Source organism: Hesperophylax consimilis, chromosome 8, assembly GCF_061612785.1.
Source record: "Hesperophylax consimilis isolate HC1 chromosome 8, BYU_Hcon_1.0, whole genome shotgun sequence".
NCBI classification, from domain to species: Eukaryota; Metazoa; Arthropoda; class Insecta; order Trichoptera; family Limnephilidae; genus Hesperophylax; species Hesperophylax consimilis.
Window position 1 is genome coordinate 16736095 of NC_142843.1, and position 17029 is coordinate 16753123.

At 35.0% G+C, this 17029-nt stretch overlaps 1 protein-coding gene and 2 non-coding genes across 4 annotated transcripts in view; all 3 read left to right on the top strand.

Moving 5' to 3' along the window:
• The window catches only part of LOC149421636 (G protein-coupled receptor dmsr-1-like), a 418612-nt gene that overhangs the window by 44889 nt on the left and 356694 nt on the right, over positions 1 to 17029 (top strand). The window lies entirely within an intron of this gene.
• TRNAE-CUC (transfer RNA glutamic acid (anticodon CUC)) lies at positions 6567 to 6638 on the top strand. Its single transcript has one exon. It is a non-coding gene; the product is annotated as a tRNA-Glu (tRNA).
• Positions 7095 to 7166, top strand: TRNAE-CUC (transfer RNA glutamic acid (anticodon CUC)). The gene has a single exon. It is a non-coding gene; the product is annotated as a tRNA-Glu (tRNA).

The window sequence follows — 17029 nt, forward strand, 5'->3', positions numbered from 1 at the left end:
GAATTATTTGTGTTAGTTCCTAATACCATTGAACATACCTATACTTGTATTAAGAAGTATTCGCTCAATAATGTGGTGGTAATGTAGTGACTTCAATAACTGCAAATTTGGGTGAATGCACCGGTAAAGGCCCTATTCTTATTTTTAATCCAAATTTTTACATTATCTTTGAAATTTTTTTGTGAATCACGTTGTTTTATGCTGTCTGGAAGAATGTTGTAGAGTCTTGTCGCAAAGTATTTAAAATTTCGTTGACCAAACGTAGTATGTGTTTTCGGAATTTGTAATAAGATTTTGTTATTGCTTCGAGTACATCGTGTATTTGAACTTTTTATGTAGTAATTATTTATATTTGAGTATAGATGAGTTAAGATAGTTTTTGCATATAGCTGCCGAACATCGAATACATTCATAATATTAAAAATTAGATTTGAGTCTGTAATTATAGGTAGCCTTAGAATTATTTTTAAAATTGTTTTCTGAGCCTTTATGATTGGGTCTAGTGCAGATGAAGTGCCGCCTCCCCATGCTATGATACCATACTCAATAATAGATTGGCAGACTGCAAAATAAATCATTTTCAGGTCTTGAAAGCCGAGAAAGTTTCGTATGATTCTAAAAAAGTGCATGGTTTTTCTAATTTTGTTTGCAATTATTTGGGTATGAAGGTTCCATTTGAGATATGGATCAATGGTGAGGCCGAGGTACTTCATCTGAGTAGAGCGCTCAATGTAGGGGCACTGACAACATTCATCGGAATTCAAACACGAGTGTATTCTGATGGAGGCATCATCAGGAGGTTGACCAGTAATATTAATACTAGGTGTGACATATTTAGTTTTCTCTGTGTTCAGTGTGAGCGTGTTTATATCCAACCATTTTTTTACCATGCTTATGTCCGTTTCAGCTTTTTTGTAGACAGCTAGCCAAGTGTCAGCTTCAAACAGTAAGACGGTGTCATCGGCAAAACTAACGATTTTCCCCTGAATATTAATGTTGCATAAGTCGTTAATATACAACAGGAACAAAGACGGACCTAATATACTACCTTGTGGTATACCGTAGTTAGATGAACAAGTGTTGCTAAGTATGTTATTTATTTTAACTTGTTGCTTGCGCTCATTAAGGTAACTTTTAAAAAAGTTAAGTTCGTTTCCCGTAATACCGATTTGTTCAAGTTTGTTTATTAATTTACTGTGTGATATTGTATCAAAGGCTTTGGAAAGATCTAAGAAGATTGAAATACATTTTTTCCTTTTATCAAGGTGTTTTACAATGAAATCTGTGACAGCGGCAATAGCGTCCGAGGTGCTCTTGTTTTCTTGAAACCCGTATTGATTTTCTGAGATCAGTTTATGGCTCACGAGGAATCTTACCAGCTGTGAGTTGATGACTTTTTCAAATACTTTTGATAGGCTTGTTAGTAGGGTTATTGGTCGGTAATTATTTATATCAGTCTTGTTTCCTGTTTTATGTATAGGAATAACGATACCTTGTTTAAGATTTGAGGGGAAGTGGCCCTGAGTGATACTAAGGTTTATTAAATGTTCTAGGGGCAATGCAATTTCCGTAGACAGCGTTTTCAAGATCTTGGTTGTTATGCCATCAACCCCGGCTGAAGAAGTGATTTTTAGGGAATTGATAATTTTTAGAATCTCTTCTTCTGACACCGTTTGGAAATTGAGTCTTCTGTTGGAGTATTGAAGTCCTCTTTCAGTAGGTTGAACATTCCCATAATTTGGTAGACGAGAAGCAAGATTTGAACCAATATTAATAAAGAAATTATTGATGTAATCCGCAACGACCTTAGGATTTTTTGATGTGTCAATAATTTTTCCATCAATGCAGAGTTTTTGTATGTCCTGTTTGTCTTTGGCATATTGAGTATTTGTGGCTTCTCTTAGAATTTGCCATATTTTTTTGGGATCGTTATTGCTTCCTTTGATTTTGTCTCCATAGTAGATTTCTTTTGCCTTTCTAATGACTTCCCCGCACGTATTTCTGTATCTTTTATAAATGTTTAATGAGATTACGTCGTAAGGATTGTCTTTCACTTTTTTGTGTAGTGCATTTCTTCTGCGAATGCAGTTGATGATTGAATGACTTATCCATGATTTCAAGGGTTTAATTTTGTTTGGAATTTTTTTTGACAAAGTTGTGGTATTATTACTTAATTCATTTTTCAAAAAGTCAACAAAATATCTCCATGCATCATCTGAGTTTTTTATTTGGAAAAGCTCTTGCCAAGATTTATTTTTAATTGAGGTTTTTAAATTTTCAAAGTTAATATTATTGTATATAAGAGACTGATCTCGTCTATTTTGTGTGGTGTTGGATTGCAAAGTGAAGATTGTTGTGTAATGATCTGTAATTGTTGATTTGTAAACGATGCTTTTGTTTTGTTTATTAGTTTTGACCATTATGTGATCAATACATGAACTTGATTCATTGACTATTCTTGTTGGTGTATTGATGGTACTAATTAATCCATGGAATTCTAACATGTTCAGGTAGTCGTGACATTGGTGATGTGGATTATTTGGGAGTATGTTGATATTTAAATCTCCCATAATTATCAAATTTTTAGTATGGGAAAGATTGGATAATATGCTATTAAGACTGTTTAGAAATGGTGTGATATTACGATTCGAAGGAGAGCGGTAAATTGCTAGAATGCAAGTGTCATTATTGTATGTTATTTGCAAACAGTTCGCGCCAATAATGTCTATTTCCGTTACAATGGGGTTAAGATCATTTTTTGTGTATACGACGACTCCATCGTTCTGGCTATCATGTTTTGTCGAATTGAACGAAGAGTAGTGATTTATTAATTTTGGAGTATAAATGTTTGACAACCAACATTCCGTGAGAATAATTATATCGAAGTCTATATTAAGGTGGTTAAGCTGTATCTGGAGTTCATTAAAGTTTTTATTAATTGACCTAATATTTTGATGCATAATTGTAGTGTTTTTTACCTCTGCTATAAGGTATTTGCAAATTTTGGCATCTGAAGTAGTAAAAGGGTTGATTTGATCACCATGTTCTGCATGTACGCGATTAAAGTTAATAGCCATTATAAAATTTATAATAAACAAAAAAAAGAATTGTTTAGTTCCCTTGAATGAGAGCTCCACTAATCCGTGGCCATCACTGGGGGTTTCAACCTTTTATTGCTAGTGCAGGAGTTCATTATTGTTACAGTGCGAAAATAAGCATAAAAGATATGACTCACCAATATTGGGGGAAACGACCCAGTGAATGACCGGTAAAAGTTGGACTCTCAATCAAAGAAATTAATCAATTCTTTTAAGATCATCCGAATGTTTGATGTAGTGTATTTGCCTGTCGCCGTCATTTTTCCTAATCATTATTTTACAGTCTTTGTACCAGACATATTTGAAGCCCATTTCTTTTGCCTTTGTTTTAGACCTCCACAGAAGATCTTTGAAATAGGGACCAAGGATTTCACCAACAAAAATCTTCTGGAATCCGTTTCCTTGTGTTGTAATTGTATTAAGTTGCCTTTTGTTCAGTAGAATTTGTCGTCTTTTTTGGGGGTTAGTAAATCTGACGTGGAGTTTTGGGGGAACTCCAGGTCGTCGGTCCGGAATTTTCTTGATGTCGAGGATGTCATCGCTTTTTAATTCGATTCCTGAGACTGCGGCCACCCGTTTAATAATTTCTGCAGGCTGCTCACCCTCTTTTACTTCGATCCCAGTAAATTCAAGGGTGTCTTCATGAGTTACTTGCTCCACTTCTGCCAGTCTGACTTCCAGGCTCTTTATTATTCTGTCTTTTTCCGTTAGCTCCTTTCTCATTAATTCAACTTCCGAAACCAGTTTGATAATGGTCTCCATCTTAAGATGAATGTCATCGTACTGACGGCTGATGAAGTCCCTTGTGTTTCTGGTTTCTTGATTTTCGTCATCTATTTTCTTTATTATTGCTTGTTTAAATACTTCCAATTTTTTTTCCATTTTCATCTCCATTTTCTCCAGGAGATTATCGAAGTTTAAAACGTAGGGCTCAGATGAAAGGTTAGCAGCTGTCGATTGTCCTTTGCTTCTCAGATTTTTTTCTGAATTTGCCATTTTGGTTGACTCTGTGGGTCAAACACTGCCTCTATTACCCTTTTGGTTGACTTGCGATGTACTGATAATTTTTCGATTTTAAACTATTGATAATTATTTAATCACTGGTCAATCACTGACAAATCAAACACTGAATTAGTAAAACTAACAATTCTCATCGGATTTGACACATCCACGGGGAAATTTACTCGCTGTACCAGATTGTTAACTATTTATTTCGGGAGCAGATCAAAACACAGCTGTCACTCGATTATAGGTATTGTTGTATGTCTTGCTGTTGTTTATCTTTTCAAATACACTATTTCTTTCACTGATTCAATTATTGTCCAATATTTCCAAGACATAAGAAATTGGGTGTTTGTAGCTCTTGGACGAAGCTCTTTGTTCTCTTCGCCCTATTCAATTCCCTGTCCCTCCATATCTTTGGCGGTTTACTCAGAACGTCTTTGTAATGCAAATTTATATTTTCACTTGTATTTCGCAGTCTTCTTTAGCGCTTAAATACCCACCTAAGTATACAGAGTTCCTATTCCCAAGCACGAAAAATATTTGATCTTAAAAGGTGTCTTCATTAACCATCATTTATTTAGTTTTGTTTGAAATGGGACTTGCAAATAAACAAAATTTTGTAAAAGGCTGAGGGCAATAATGGGTAAACTGTACAAACTTAAATGTTTTGTTCCTGTGAATATTTTAAAAATTATTTACTTATCACTCGCAGAATCTACTTTACGATATGGAATAACCACATGGGGACAATCTTGCAAAACTAATTTAAATTACCTACAATTAGTACAAAATTCTATGGTTAAATTACTAGTTCCAAAACAAATATTTTCACAGAGGCGAAACATAACAGGCGACCGGTCAGTGGTTGAGTGGGCATAGCGCTTGGGTCTCACCCGAGCGTCGCGTGTTCGATTCCTCGGCTGGCTAAGTCCTCCATCACAACACAAGCAACATTTTCGGCTTTCTGTGGTGGTAGTAGGAGATTTTCAAACATTGTTGGGTTATTCGTAACCCGGGAATGTTTGTCTTTCTTTTTAAAAAAAAAAAAAAATAAATATTATTGTTGTATCGCAGCTTGACTGTCTTGCCGGTATAGGCCTTATCATGGCACAGAATATTGATTACAACGTTCCCAAAATATTTAACATGTTACCAAGCAATAAAAAAATGGCGAATTACCTAAGAGTATATATGCTGAAAACATGGCTACTTAGTAGAGATACTCTGAATTAGTAATACTATTGATTATGGCAGTGGTTAGTGATAAATATAATGTATAAGTTGTATTTTAATAAGTAATGATATTATGTGCATATGTTATATTGTAATTGAACATGAACATCCTGTTAACAAACTGTTTAATTGCGGTTTAACGGGATTGTACTTTGAAGAATAATAAAAAAAAAAAAAAAAAGTCTTATTTACCAATTTTTCTTCTAGTTTGGCGAGGAGTTTAATTTAGTTGGAAAGTATCAGTATCATTAGCTTTTTATCCCCCGCCCGCGCATATTTATCCCCATTTTCAATTTATTGATATGGGTTAACATCTCACTTAAAATGTTTTCAGTTAATTCTCATGAAAAACTAAAATTATCATAATAATACGTTACATTTAATTTAATTAATTTTTGTCTGTAAAACTGTATCTTCATATTTTTATTTTTTAGGAAAAGAAGCTTGAATAAGCTTCTATATAATAAGAAGCTTGTGGGAGTAAATATAATCTTCTGTATAAATATTAAAATGAATTTTTCTTTGTTAGTTCCGTAAGTGTTCCTATACCATTTCATCCGAATGCGATGAAGCTTTCAAAGTTTATTAAGTCTTTCTCGAGCATCCTTGAATACTTCTACCATTCAAACCACACTCCAAACATTGCTGGAACTAATAAGAACAATCTTTGAAAGTTTCATCGCATTCGGATGAATGGTATAAGAACAAACATCGAAAGTTTCATAGCATTCGGATGAATGGTATAAAAACAAGCTTTGAAAGTTTCATCGCACTCGGATGAATGGTATAAGAACAAACTTTGAAAGTTTCATAGCATTCGGATGAATGGTATAAGAACAAACTTTGAATGTTTCATAGCATTCGGATGAATGGTATAAAAACAAGCTTTGAAAGTTTTATAGCATTCGGATGAATGGTATAAGAACAAACTTCGAAAGTTTCATAGCATTCGGATGAATGGAATGAGAACAAACTTTGTTTGTCCCGTAAGTGTTCCTATACCAATCTAAAAGTTCTTTTCTTGTTTGTGCCAGCAATCTTGAGTGTTTTTTTTGAAGTGAAACTTCTTTAGCCGCGTAATGAATTTTCGGGAACGTAGTAAAACCGAGTCAAGATCGAAACGAAAAAGCGGGTACCCCCACCACCGCTCACCGTTCAGAAAAATGGTGTACAAAATTCGTTGTAATTATTAAACAAGTTAAATAACGTATTTTCGCACAATTTCGCAAGTCCAGTATGGTCTAGTGGCTAGGATACCTGGCTCTCACCCAGGAGGCTCGGGTTCGATTCCCGGTACCGGAAATTATTTTTGGTCAATTTTCTGAGATACTGTTTTATTTAATTTGTGTTTTGATTATTTCAGGTGATATTTTTAAGAATTCATTTTATTAAATACAAGCAGTGACTTGAAAAAAATCATAAAATTGTTAATTTTTCAATATGGACTTTTGGCAGCCGGGATGTATTTATAATTTCACAATTATTTTAGGAATGCGGAAGCACATCATGCAAGATTCCCATTCTTGCGACCCGGGTTCGATTCCCGGGCAGTGCACTCCTTTTTTATGGAGAATCATTATTTTTCAAAGGAAGGATATTTTTGATATTGTATTTTAGCTCCAGTAGTATGAAATAAATTTTTATTTCATATTATATTCATATACCCCCACCACCGCTCACCGTTCAGAAAAATGGTGTACAAAATTCGTTGTAATTATTAAACAAGTTAAATAACGTATTTTCGCACAATTTCGCAAGTCCAGTATGGTCTAGTGGCTAGGATACCTGGCTCTCACCCAGGAGGCTCGGGTTCGATTCCCGGTACCGGAAATTATTTTTGGTCAATTTTCTGAGATACTGTTTTATTTAATTTGTGTTTTGATTATTTCAGGTGATATTTTTAAGAATTCATTTTATTAAATACAAGCAGTGACTTGAAAAAAATCATAAAATTGTTAATTTTTCAATATGGACTTTTGGCAGCCGGGATGTATTTATAATTTCACAATTATTTTAGGAATGCGGAAGCACATCATGCAAGATTCCCATTCTTGCGACCCGGGTTCGATTCCCGGGCAGTGCACTCCTTTTTTATGGAGAATCATTATTTTTCAAAGGAAGGATATTTTTGATATTGTATTTTAGCTCCAGTAGTATGAAATAAATTTTTATTTCATATTATATTCATATACCCCCACCACCGCTCACCGTTCAGAAAAATGGTGTACAAAATTCGTTGTAATTATTAAACAAGTTAAATAACGTATTTTCGCACAATTTCGCAAGTCCAGTATGGTCTAGTGGCTAGCTGGCTCTCATAGTGGATACCTGGCTCTCACCCAGGAGGCTCGGGTTCGATTCCCGGTACCGGAAATTATTTTTGGTCAATTTTCTGAGATACTGTTTTATTTAATTTGTGTTTTGATTATTTCAGGTGATATTTTTATTTATTATGTGCATCTATATAAAAAGGTTTATATATTTTTTTTGGCTTTGCCTGTCTCACTAGAAATTCTGTGCCGAGACAGACTAGCTTACAAATATTTTATAATATTAAAATAAAGTGCATTTTTCAATAAAGCAAAAATATATATATTTTTTTGAAGTGAAACTTCTTTAGGCGCGTAATGGATTCGGGGACGGAGTAAAACCGAGTCAGGATCGACACGAAAATGCGGGTACCCCCACCACCGCTCACCGTTCACTGTCCCTCTCTCACCATATGCGCTTGTTGAGGTGGGGGAGCCGCTCACGAACGTTCTCTCTCTTCTCTTCTTTCCTCTCTCTCAGACACCAGCGAACTGCGCCACGCCAAGCATCAGCTGCTTGGTTAGTATACTGCGTCGTGAGTGTAATACGAGTGAAATACGTAATTGATTGTGGTTCATACGGTTAATTTGAAAATAGAGAGAGAGGAATAAATTAAATTTGAAAATAGAGAGAGAGGAATACTAGAAGTTTCACTTCTGTCTTGCGTAGGCTTGACACACCCACTTTTTTTTATTTTTTTTATAGTGAATACCTCACAAGAGTCCCAACTGCTCCCGTCTGGAGCCAGTGAGACTATGGCATCCCCAATCGGGGGATGTTGTGAGGCTGAAGGTAAGTGGGGAAGGGAAAGAGGAAGGAGGGGAAGTACCTGGCTATTCAGATCTAGTCACTAAACACGGCTAAAGCCATTTGGAGCAACGTTTCAATTCTGAATGGTGGTCTTACACCAGGGCGATACTGGTAGTATCTTCCACTCTGGAACGTGCCGCAAATATACTATATATTATTTTAATTAATTAATTGTGAAATAACACAAATTAATCAAATAAAATTTATTTGCGCACGCCGGGTTCGAACCCGCGACCTTCGGAATGGCAGTCCAATGCGTTACCACTGGACTATGCCGGCCGTCAGTGTGGTTTGAATGGTAGAAGTAGTCGGATACGCTTAATAAAGACTTAACGCATGATCTCTGCACTGGAATGAGATACGGAGTGGAATTAAAGTCGACATAATTGTAGTTTTTAACTGTAACAAAGTGGATTTCGTAATACTACGTGAAGTGAGTGGTATAGAAATCTGGGATGCCCAAGGAATGAATCAAATAATTATTTGTCGTAAAATGAGACGTGATATCGAAGAAAGAGGTGTAAGGAGAATGGATGACTTGGAAGTGAATGGTTGAAGAGGTCGAGGACGCTCGAGGAAGACATTGGACGATCAAGTGAATCAAATACTTATTATAAAACAGTAATATTATTTCCACCTTTATAGCACTCGACGGCCGGCATAGTCCAGTGGCAACGCATTGGACTGCCATTCCGAAGGTCGCGGGTTCGAACCCGGCGTGCGCAAATAAATTTTATTTGATTAATTTGTGTTATTTCACAATTAATTAATTAAAATAATATATAGTATATTTGCGGCACGTTCCAGAGTGGAAGATACTACCAGTATCGCCCTGGTGTAAGACCACCATTCAGAATTGAAACGTTGCTCCAAATGGCTTTAGCCGTGTTTAGTGACTAGATCTGAATAGCCAGGTACTTCCCCACCTTCCTCTTTCCCTTCCCCACTTACCTTCAGCCTCACAACATCCCCCAATTGGGGATGCCATAGTCTCACTGGCTCCAGACGGGAGCAGTTGGGACTCTTGTGAGGTATTCACTATAAAAAAAAATTTAAAAAAAACCTTAAAAAATCACCTAGTTATCATGTACAGGGGATGCTGTGTGGAGGGTCTTTTTAGGAAAAGGAAGTTCGGTGAAAGAAAAAGTTATCAAGGGTGGTTAGGAATCCGAAGGTCAATATGTCCAGGAGTGACGGACGTATGCATCCATCCCTCCCACTGCGGTGCAAGACTATGGGTTGAGAGAGAGTCCGGATGGAGAGGTCAAAAGGTCTTCCTAAACCTTCTCTCCCGATCCGACACGCCACCCAGTAGGTGGACAAACCTCACCCCATGAACCCGGATACCCCTGCTAAGTCACCAAACATAGCGAAACATTTAAAGAAACGTATGGCAGGGGTGTTGGTTATCCAATAAATTGTTGCCGGGGCGGCGGTACGCATACCCGCCTCCCAAGTTGAAAACTTATCCCATGAAATATCATTTTTATAGAAATTTTCTTGCGCAAATAAAAAAATAATTAGCGAAGAGCAAATTTAAATAAAGTATTAAATAATATTATTGGTTCAAAATTCACTATATCTTTTCATTGAGGACTTTGTAGAATGAGTTGCTATTTATCATAATTGTAATTATCTTTCATCGTAAAGTTTAACATAAAGTTGTAATCGAGTCAATATATACCAGATTGAGTCATCTGAGGAACAACAAACGAAGACGAGTGTAAGGCACTTAGCTACCGACTACCGCACAAACCCTGTGGATTCCACTGAGGTCATGAAGGATACCAGCGGGAAACAACAGGATGGAGAAAGTGATGCGAGGAAATCGTTCTTCAAAACATTTTCAGTTCGTTCATAAAACAATTACCTGGCTTTTAGCGAGCTTTCCGGAATGTAAACAGCACTCGAGACGGAATAGGAACTAAACGTTTTAGAGGGAATCCTTTCGAATTGTATGTTGATGTTTATTTTTCAAATTGATAATACGTTTTTTTTTATTTCAGCATTGTTTTGTAGTGTGTGCATTACACGACGTGTCATTTTAGACAAGTTAAAATAAATAAACGCAGATGTTATTTTGGAATTCCAAAGAAAGAATGTGTCAGTCACTAATAAAACTGCTGAGGAAATAGTTTTTAAGAGCTTTTGCCAATGTTTTTTTGTTCGTTGCCGGAAGTTTTAGATTACTGGGTAATGCGTTATATATAAAGTAATTTTATAAACATACTAGCTGAAGTTGCCGGTGTTGCCTGGGATTTATGCAAAGTTTTCGAAATCACATGAAAACAACAGTTATCCCCTTATTTTGAACGTCAAATATACAAAATTACAACTAGGAGTATCATAATTCTGCTTTGAAGTGTGGGAAATTGGTATTTGGGTGAGTTTTTGTAATCTCATGGAAAATTGACCTTCCTCTTGAATTGAAGGTCAAGTGTGCAAAATTTCATCAATCTCGGAGTAAAACTGTAGATTTGTGTAAAAATCCTCGCCACCATCTAGAAGATAATTCGACCAGTTAGTAACTAAGTGGATAGTTTCTTGATTTCCAACCAGGCATCGTGGGTTCATAATTTGCTTTCCTAAGTTTTCAATCACTGCAAAATCAACTCTTGTTTCGAATATAGAAAGACGAGGAATTCATAGACATCCAAATTGATGGTCTTAAAAAACGGAAACATTTCGACGAGCTTGGCAAACCACGTGACCATTTTTTGGCACCGAGATGGTTCGAGAATGCTTTGAATAATCTACGACATCAGTCATACATTGAACACCGAAGAGTGCACGTTGAAATAATCAGACCCTGCACAAAAAAGTTAAGTTTGCAAGGTAGCTGTTTGCAGCGCAGTTAGTTTATTGGAGACTTTTCTGCGCACGATCGGAATGTTTGTAAAAAGGGTTAAAAAAAATGAACCGCCTTCAAATCGGGTTGCGTAGCGACGCTAAAAATGAGTGAGATGGGTATATTATAACACATTTGTGAAAGTGCCCAACTGAAAAGTATAATAAAATATTCACTTTTGGAAACAAGCCCAAACTTTTTTTGTAAAAAGGACAAGTAATTCGTAAGCAGATTTTTTTTTGCCAGCTGAATGGTATTATTACAATGCAACTTGCCTGTATACTGTCAGATTAATTTATTGACAAATTACGGAAAGGAAGATGGTCACGCCTCCTATGCGCTCCGCGTTTCATTTTTTGTTCCTCTTTCCCTGATGTCTATCAATTTGGAAATCCATGGTGGAATTAAAATATTGTCAGCTTATGGGTTACAAGAAGCCTTATTGTAACCCGGGAAAGTTTGTCTTACATTATTATTATTTACCAAGAAATCCAAACATTTACTTTGTTATTAGCACAGACTTAGAAATAATTTCACTCTTTGTATACCCAGTTCGTTATTACTGAAGCAAAACCATAATTTTTCATATAAAACACAGAAATTCCGTAGTTTTGGTAGCTGCAACGACCTCCGTGGTCGAGGGTTAAGGCTCTCGACTAGCAAGCTGGAGCTCGCGGATTCAAATCCCGGCGTGCGCAAGTAAATTTGAATTGATTACTTAGTGTTATTTCAGAAATTACTCATTAATAATAATATATAGTCTATTTGCGGCACGTTCCAGAGTAGAAGATACTCTCAGTATCGCTCTGGTATAAGACCACCACTCAGAATTGAAACGTTGCTTGAAATGGTTTTGGCCGTGTTTGGTGACCAGATACTTCCCCGCCTCCACCTTCACAGCCTCACTACATTTGAAGATTTTTCTTCTTTCGTATGATGGGGACATCTAGGTCTGCGAGTCAGTCTAGGGACTCAGGCGTCGCCATGTGGACCTCGACAATCACGCCGGGGAATGAATTGAGCCGGCATTTGTTGACCACATGTTCGGTGGTCTGCACCGCACCACATTCACACATCGCCGACTCTAAGAAGGCCGAAGACGAAGGCCCCAACATTTGAAGATGCCATATTCTCACTGGCTCGAGATGGTCGGGAGCAGTTAGGACTCTCGTGAGTTTATATATACAAAAAAAAGATATTTTTTTATTAAAGGTGAAATTATGTTTTTACAAGACAAGGTTTTTATGCAAATCACGAAGGATAGCAAATGATTATAAGCAATAATACCGTGCACATGACCGGCAATCAGAAGGAGCGTGTTCAATTTATATTTTGTGTTTCAGGCTCAATTTATATTTTTTTAGGTTCAATTTATATTTTAGGTTCAATTTATATTTTGTGTTTATTGCTTATAATAACTCGTTCAAAAAAGTTTGTTTCAGTTAGGTTATTGGACTCCACCTTGCGTAATTATCGATGGATACAAATAAGTACCTATCTACTGTTATAATACATGTACATTTAATTTTTTTCTTTTTTTAGTTTGCTTTGATATAACGCTCAGTGACGAAACCAGTCAGCACATAATTTTAAATAATATTTATAAAAATATATCTTTAACGTTTGGGTGGAATTTTTCTGGAAGATTTTTACTAGTGAAATCGTTTTCTTGAGAGAACCGACGTATTTATTTGCGTCCATGTCGCTGCGGTTTAAAGATTGTTTGTTTGTTTGTCCGGGATCGTCTTCTGACGGTTAGAGTACCTATCCTCTTATTGTCCCAAGACAATCAAAACGTCCCATGTCTTCTGTCCGTCAAGCCAGTTAGCTCGCTTACGTTTGCTCATTATATTTATTGAGATTAGTTTGGCTGTAGACAAATATGCTCACTCACTCACCCGCTTATAGCAGACAGCTTGTTTACTGAAAACCATTCATTGGAAACTTGAATTTGAAATAAACTTCAGCAAATGTCTGAACGTGGTTATAAATATAAGATGCTTCGTAAGTCAAATGAAGAATTTCGTTGAATAGAAAACTTACCAATATTTAAATTTTACGTGTTCAAAAAATATGTTTCTTTATTTGAGTATAGGTGAGTAAGGAAATCATGAAATTATCACTTGTTTTTGTGTTTAGAATCTTTAGTTCTATGATGATGTTTTCAGCTTACTTTGCTAGTTATTTGTCAAAAATAAGTCAAGACGTCAAAATTTTTATTTTATATTTTTCTACTCGCACTGAGAAAATTTACTGATATAAAATATTACTAATTTATTCAAAATCTGGTCAAATTATTTGTATTCCTGTTAAAAATGGGACTGCAGGCCCTTAAGTAATGAATTGACAGGTTTCCTAACAAACTGTCTATAAAACATTTGTATGTTATTAGGATTCTAAATAAATTCGAATATTGTCACAATTCATCGTTATATTTATCAGCAGCTACAAGAACAAGTGTTCCGGTATAATCTGAATGAACTAATATTGCATTAGGAAAACAATTGCTATCACTTTTTTAACAGAATTTTTATAACTCAGCCCTAATTATTTTTCTCCGTGCGCGAAGAAAAAAAAGTCGGGAAAAGCCGGGTGTTAAAGCTAGTTAACAAACTAAGGATAAACAAAAGATCTTTCATTAAAGGTACGTAGACATCGTGAAGTTTTTTATTCATATTCAAAAGTTTCTTCAGTACTGATGATAATGAATTAGTTTTTTAAACTTTAAAGTATTCCTCTGAGCCACGAAACATGTTTGTACATTTTCATGATAATTTTATTTCTGCGTTTCACAATTTTTCTAAAAGCTTTCCATAATATGTATTCTTTTAGGTGTAAAATTTTCTCTTACCCCAATGCTAATATCAGTGGTAAATTTACCTTTTACCCAAAATTCACCCCATTTACAGCGCCCAAAGCCCGTTTTACCCAATGGACTTTACAAACATCGGTTTGTTTACTACAAGAAAATCGAGAATATCTTTTCTAACACTCTTTTTTTACGATTTTTATTTGCAATGTTGACCTTCTTTCGAGAACTTTATTGAGAAAACAGAGAAAATGAAACACAAATTTATTTAGTAAAAATGAAACATATTTACATTTTTCTCCATATAAATACTTGTTTATAATAAAATTGAGATGGCTGAGAACGCCTTCAAATGTATAAATTCCGCTGTAACCGTGACCTCAAAATAAATATACGAAATAAGATGCAGAACAGTTTGAGGTTATGTTTTCTCACTTCTTCTGTAAGAAACACAAAATATAAAACATAGGCGCACCTACAAAATACCATAGGCAAACGGGTTGTTAGATTATAAAATCTTCATAATATATAGCAGTCTTCATAATAATGGCCAAAATTTTCTAATTTGTTCTAGACAAAAAACGATAAATCTTCAATGTCTTACTTATTCGCATTATAAAGAGTTACAAATAATATTAGAGTTCCTATTCCTGAAAAAAGAAGCCACACCTTAGATATTGCTTCGAAATCTTCTAATTAACCCTTTCAGCATCGCCAGTTTGTTTCCACATCGTATAATATATTACATATTTTATGGTTGATTTATATTTTGTTAATATGGATAGTTTCCGTTGACACTCGAGCCATGGGCTTATTGTGCCATCTCATATTTCACCACATTCCTTTGAGTTTGTTTCCAGGTCCCGTAAGGGTCCCTGTTTTCCCGCGTATGAATCCTTTTATGGTCGATAAAACCTTGAATAATATTTAAAAAAATTTGGTTTAAGTACACCAATCAGTAGATATTTTTTTGTTAGGAAAAAAACTGAACACACAAACACTTATAAATATATGATGGCATTAAAAAACATAAAAACAAAAATGGATCCCTGACTAAGCAAGACCACCGAAACTGATATGTCACTATATTTGCACTCTGACTGCAACCTGCAGAACAGACAGAGAAAAATGAGTACCGCTTTTTTATAAATATACTGTTAAAATGTGAATATATGACCATTTCCTAATAAAATATTAGTCACTATGAATATATCTGAACACGTGTTCACACAGGTGGCCTTGTCAGAATAAATATAATGGACGAGATGCGCAAATATTATTACTTTTCAGAACACTTTCTCATAACATATTCTTGCTTTTACTGATAGTTTGTTATGAAATTTCGTTATAGGCCTCCAGTCCCGTTTTGAACGGGAAAACGAACAATAAGACCAGATTTTTTAATAAATTAACAATTTTTTCATATCATTGTTCATGGCTGCGAATATTGCCCTGATATTTGGATTAATAGAGAGGGCACAAGAAATAAATAGTTTTCATATTATCATTTGTTAGGTTAGGTTAGGTTAGGTAATTTTTTCATATCATTGTTCATGGCTGCGAATATTGTCCTGATATTTGGATTAATAGAGAGGGCACAAGAAATAAATAATTTTCCTATAATCATTTGTTGGGTAATATTTGTTGTGCTTCCTCCTTATTTCGCCCACTTTTCGGACAGCGTTACAATGCTTGTCCATCTTCTGGGCAAATGTGCAGATTGTGGTGAATTGTGTGTTATTTTACGTAGAAGTAATACCGTGTAGCACGCGTTAGTTAGCAAGGCAATTGATTTTTACAAAATTCCCTATAAATATTAATAGGGCCGATGCCTAAGCCTAATAGATATTGATATCCGGTAATAGCTGGTTACACCAAAAACCACATTAAAAGGATGAGTGCTTACAACACGGTATTATTTAATTTTTCGAAGAAAACTTCTTCTAACTGCTTTTCACTTTGTGATGGCATTATTTATTTTTTATTAAAACACAAATAACATTGTTTACATCACTTTATTTCGATACAAAATCTCAACATGTTTCATGAACCAAGTTCACTTCATCAGGAGCACAAGTATACTTGTGCTCCTGATGAAGTGAACTTGGTTCATGAAACATGTTGAGATTTTGTATCGAAATAAAGTGATGTAAACAATGTTATTTGTGTTTTAATAAAAAACGGTATTATTTATTTATTATTGATTTGGCCGTTATGATATATATTTTATATGATTTACTGCATGCTACGCCATGCTACGGTAACAATAAGAGTTGTTTAAAGTTTAGATAAGAAAAAATTAAAACGTAAAACTTAAAAATGAACATAATATTATGCTAGATATAAAGTCGAATTTAAATTTAAAAAGAAAGAAAAAAATCAGTAACCAGTTTTAAAATTGCAGATGGAATTAAAATAATATTGGTCAATAGTACATAATTTACAAAGTAAACAATAAGAACAAAATTAAAATATATATGCAAACGCTCCTAATTAATATTATTTTGCTATGTAAAAAAACATCATTCAGATATTTCTTGAATACTGGTAAACTTATTTTAAATCTGTCGATATTTGGGGTGAAGTTGTTTCCAAGTGTATAAATGCGAGAAATGGGTGTATGTGGTAGTTAGACCCAGAATTATTGTTGCTCAATAATATTTTTTCCGTCATTGCTCGTATTACTTTTACATAGGTATATAAACAAAACATACCCTTCACAACGATCTGCACTTCTGCCCTTGATGATAGATACCGTAACGCTGGGTAAAGAAGGAGGAGGCGCAACACGGCATAGTTACCCAAAAATAATTTTTACTGTCAAAAAATACTTTTGATTGAATTTTATACGACCGGTTTCGAAGCAACTGCCCAACGCACAGTATAGTTTCTCGATAGAGAAAGTTGGCCATGAGT